Consider the following 5,462-nt stretch of genomic DNA (forward strand, 5'->3'; position numbering starts at 1 on the left):
GATTTAGTATAGATTGCATAAAAATAAATAAATGCAAATGGTTAGGTTGAAGTTCAAAAAGGGTCAACATGGTCAAAGATCATCGCATGCCACAGTCGACAAATTTCACATTGTCAAGTTATCTCCCGTTGCGGACATTCAGTATATGGGTCATTTTCAAAAAATGTCCAAATTCCTGTTATACAAGCTTTTTTGAAAATATTGCAATAAAATCGAATTTTTTTTTTACCCGATGAATTTAACATCAATCTATAAGTGTAGAAAAATTAAGTGCGATTAAAAATTGACTTGAATACTGAAAAAAGTCCTTCAACCTGAGTTAAATTAGAGAGAATTGCTTGTGATTTCGCCAGATGTTTGACTTCAACTCTGATTATTGATGTAGTAAATATAATTAAGCAGTGTAAAATGACCTTTATTGTGTTGTACATGTTTAATACTATCTAAATACATGCTAAAATGTGATTGAAAAAGAGTAAGAATATGATTTTTTAATGGTAAGTGTGTGTTATTTTTGCCGTGTCCTTGGAGTAACCAGGACATAAAAGTTATCTGTAACAGTTATCTTTCCTAAAGAAACTCTTCACTATCAGCCTCCTTCTTTTGATCTTGTTCCCGCCAAAATATCATGAGACACTTAACACAGATCTTTTATACCATAGGCACAATATGTGGTTGAAGGCAAGTTTGATTGCAATAGTAATTTATTTTTGAGTCCTAGGAGTTACTTAGATATTGTGAGGATAAATTCATTTACCATTTCTTTGATGCATTGAACAAGTTTATAACAAAATACCTATCATCTAGGAGCTGTGCTTTATGTTCATAAGTCAGCTATAAGTCAGCTATTGCTTTTATGATTCCAATTATGTATATAATAATTCCCTGGTGTTACTGTCCATTTTGTTACTGCAAGAAAACTTACTCTAAGGACGCATCTAATAACTCCATGGACAATTTACATAGAAAATAATTAAAAAGAATGCAAGTTGGAGTCGTATGTTTTGTTTTCTATGTTTTATCTCGACCTCAATCTGCACGCGACATTACGTCACAGGCCTAGGTCCATCGTAGACGGTTCAAACTAATCAGAAAGTACGAAGGAGATGGTTGCATTGGAAAGTCAAGCGATGTTAAACGAGTGTGCAATTGTATTTGATGGATTAATTTAAGCAGTATGAATATTTCAAAAAACCATAAGGTACTGGAAACCTGGATCCGTCCGCAAAATGATCCGCTTCATTACAGTTACTATGGATATGGTTGAATGTCCGGAGGAAATCCGAATGGAGTACCATAGCCACAGGTGTCAAAATTATGGAATGCATTGTGAAAAAGTCCGAATGCATACTTGTATATAATACGAACATGCATCAGTATGCATGTAACTCAAGGAACCCAGGAAACAGGTACTTTTAAGAAAATCATCGAACTGCGCGTGTTTTCAATATCGTCAGATTTAAATTATCTGTTTTCATTTGAATATACACGTTTTTCGTGAAATTCTGTGTATTGTTTTTATTTTTTGTTTAAAGCAGTTAACTAATGAGTTTACATGTATTTCTCTTGAAAATGGTTTTCACGTAATTCAGGGATGGGCCGATTACATTAAAAAGTAATTAATCAAATTACAATTACTTTGACTTTCTCTTCAATTAAATTACAGGCTTCATAAATCATGTAATTAATTGCTTTCTAATTACTTAACAAAAAGGTAATTAATTAATTACAGTCAAGTTCAATTACTTTTTTGTTCAATTACCCCATCCCTGTCACGTATGCATTTATAGAGTAAAGGGGGGTGTGTTAGATTCTGTAAGATTTCTCTTGTTTCTTCTAGATATTGTGTTTAAGCTTACAGAAATTGAAGAAAATTATTAATTTAAAAACCATCAAATTCTGTCGGAAGTTATTGTACGGTAAATTGGAAGTTATTGTATGGCTAAGCTCCGCCCCTAGAAGTTATAGTACGTTGGAATTCAGCCAAAGGTTTTCTATCTGATTTAAAGTATGGCCAACATCAAAAGAAAAAGTACCGCACCATGACACAAAAGATAGATTTATATCATTGAGTTGCAAATACCTTTAAAGTTATATCAGATATGGAACATTTCTTTGCAAATGCATTTAAAATCCTTTAATCATGTAAACCCTTAGATGAAAAAGTCACAAATTGTTCATAACTGATCTAAAAGGATTTCAAAAGATGTTTTTAAGGAGACAATGTAACAGTCATTACCATAGAATACAGTTTTGCATTTAGTTGAGGATGTTCTTCAGATTTGTCTAACTGAAATCCCTCAGGACTGTGTTCTACATCCTGTAAAAGTTGGTGCTGAAAGAAGTTTTTAACCTTGGATGTACATAAGCTTTTGGAAAGTGGTGGTGAAGATTATATAGTCGAGGCAGCATTGGACAACAACAAGGCCAGATATGGTGGCAGGCCACTACATTTCAAGCCACTTTGTTGGATTGTTACCCTGAAGAACTGACAATGAAAGTTTGGCAAACGATCAGTGGATACAAGAACAACAAGAGGCCCACGGGCCTTATAGGTCACCTGAGCATTATGCAACAACTTTCCAGTTACAGTGTATTGAATTTGATTCAATAACATGTTTTAAGCCAGATGCTATATGGCATTCACAATTTTGAAAGAGCACCATTGATCATCATAACAATAAACTTAGCAGTCGCTTAGCTTGGTTACTGAATACCCATATGCAGGGTAGGGAACAAAATGCACTCCAACTAATCAGTAATATTCATCAATAATCAGTAGTGCCACTAACACTCTGACCCTAGGTTGCACAAATTTTTAAAAGGCACCCTTAAAATTGCCAATCAAAAAGTATAAATGTTTTATAAATACAAAGGACCAGATTTCAAACAATTAATTCATTTCCAGTATATAAGTAGAGCCCCCCCCTACCCTATATAGGTAGTTCATCTGCTTTTCAAAATTTTCAAAGAGCCCCACCCTTACACCAGAACCCCTGACCCTGGGGCCATATAATTCACAATTTTTGTAGAGGCACTCTTGCTCATCATAACTTTGCACTTAATTGGTTTATTTAGGAGCAGAGAAGAAGATTTTCAAAGAATTCATGTAATTTCACTATATAATCAATAGAGCCCCCCCCCCCCCCCCAACACCAGAAACCTTGATGATAGGGCCATGAAATTCACAATTTTGGTTGAGGCACACTTGCTCATCATTACTATGCACTAAGTTAGTTTATTTAATACCTAGGAGCGGAGAAGAAGATTTCCAAGGAATTCACATATTTTCACTATATAATCAATAGAGCCCCCCCCCCCCCCACCAGAACCCCCACCAGAACCCTTGACCCTGGGGCCATAAAATTCACAATCTTCGTTGAGGAACACTTGCTTATCATCACTATGTACTTAGTTAGTTTATTTGATACCTAGGAGCAGAGAAGAAGATTTTCAAAGAATTCATGTATTTTCAGAACCATTGAAGCTGGGGCCATAAAATTCACAATTTTTGTAGAGGCACTCTTGCTCATCATAACTATGCACTTAGTTAGTTTATTTAATACCTAGGAGCAGAGCAGAAGATTTTCAAAGAATTCATGTAATTTCACAATATAATAAATAGAGCCCCCCCCCCCAACACCAGAACCCTTGACCCTGGGGCCATAAAATTCACAATTTTGGTAGAGGCACTCTTGCTCATCATAACTATGCACTTAGTTAGTTTATTTAATACCTAGGAGCAGAGAAGAAGATTTTCAAAGAATTCATGTAATTTCACTATATAATCAATAGAGCCCCCCCCCCCCCCCCCCCAACACCAGAACCCTTGACCCTGGGGCCATAAAATTCACAATTTTGGTTGAGGCACTCTTGCTCGTCATAACTATTTACTTACTTGGTTTATTTAATACCCAGGGGCAGAGAAGAAGATTTTCAAAGAATTCATGTAATTTCACTATATAATCATTGACCCCCCCCCCCCCCAACACTAAAACCCTTGACCCTGGGGCCATAAAATTCACAATTTTGGTAGAGGCACTCTTGCTCATCATAACTATTTACTTACTTGGTTTATTTAATACCCAGGGGCAGAGAAGAAGATTTTCAAAGAAATCATGTATTTTTACTATATAATCAATAGAGCCCTACCCTAACACCAGAACCCCTGACCCTGGGGCCATAAAATTCACAAATTTGGTAGAGGCACTCTTGCTCATCATAACTATGTACTTAGTTGGTTTATTTAATACCCAGGAGCAGAGAAGAAGATTTTCAAAGAAATAATGCATTTTCACTATATACTTATTTAGCCCCGCCCTAGCACTAGAACCCCTGACCCCAGGGCCATGAATTTCACAATTTTTGTAGAGGACTCAATGCTGATTACAATCATGCAAATAGTTTGACTGCTTGATGTCCAGGAGTAAAGAAGAAGATTTTTAAAGATTGCATTAATTTTAGTGGTTTTTGCCCCACCCCTCAGGCCCCAGGGGGGCAGGGATCATGAAATTCACAATTTTTGTTCCCCTTCACCCATAGATGCTTTGTGCCAAATTTAGTTGAAATTGGTTCAGTGGTTGCAGAGAAGAAGCTGAAAATGTTCAAATGTTAACACACGACACACGACACACGACACACAACACACGACGGACGACGGACGACGACGGACGAAAACGGATAGCAATAGGTCACCTGAGTTTACTCAGGTGACCTAAAAAGGGCGGAAAAAATATCTATGAAAAAGAGTACAGATTGAAAAAAGTCAAGAGTTTCTGATAGGAAATCCGACTAAAGAAACTGAAAAGACTGACACCCCTGAAGAGAAACAATTGGAGTTCAATAATGAACATCAGACTACAGATGAAGAGAAATCAGATCCTTGGAAGAGAGATTGGATAAAAATACCGAAAAAATGAACTTAAATGTATGCACAGGGTTAGACAGAACCTAAAACCATGTTATTTTTTAACAGGCCAAAAACTCTAAAAGATAAAAGCTGGTATAGCATTGCTAATGTTTTAATTATATTGTCACCATCATATCTTGTAGATGTGTATTATGTAGAGAGCTCATTGTGGATAGAGGCTAGCTGTAGATAAATGAAATGAAAATGTAAAATCCATAAAAAGATTAATGCATTCTATATGTTTGAAATCTGGTCATTTACAAATACATGTACATGTATTAGTTTCACAATTAATTCTTCATTAAAAATTAGTTCTAGCTGATCTAAGACTCGTCTATGTAAACCTATGGATCTTTTAAAGATGTCCTTTGTGTTATTTTTTGTCATTTTTCAACCCTCATTTGACCCCCGGGCAAAATCAAAATTCCGAAACCTTACTGCACATCTACATGACCCAACCAACCATCTTCCAAAAGCTGGTTAGGCTACTGAGTAAAATGTAAGAGGAGTTCAGGGACCCCCTGGGGCAAAATCAAAATTCCGAAAGCTTACT

Source organism: Saccostrea cucullata, unplaced genomic scaffold (genome assembly GCF_032062105.1).
Source record: "Saccostrea cucullata isolate Sc308-1 unplaced genomic scaffold, CSIRO_AGI_Scuc_v1 ctg1899, whole genome shotgun sequence".
In the NCBI taxonomy this organism is placed as follows: domain Eukaryota; kingdom Metazoa; phylum Mollusca; class Bivalvia; order Ostreida; family Ostreidae; genus Saccostrea; species Saccostrea cuccullata.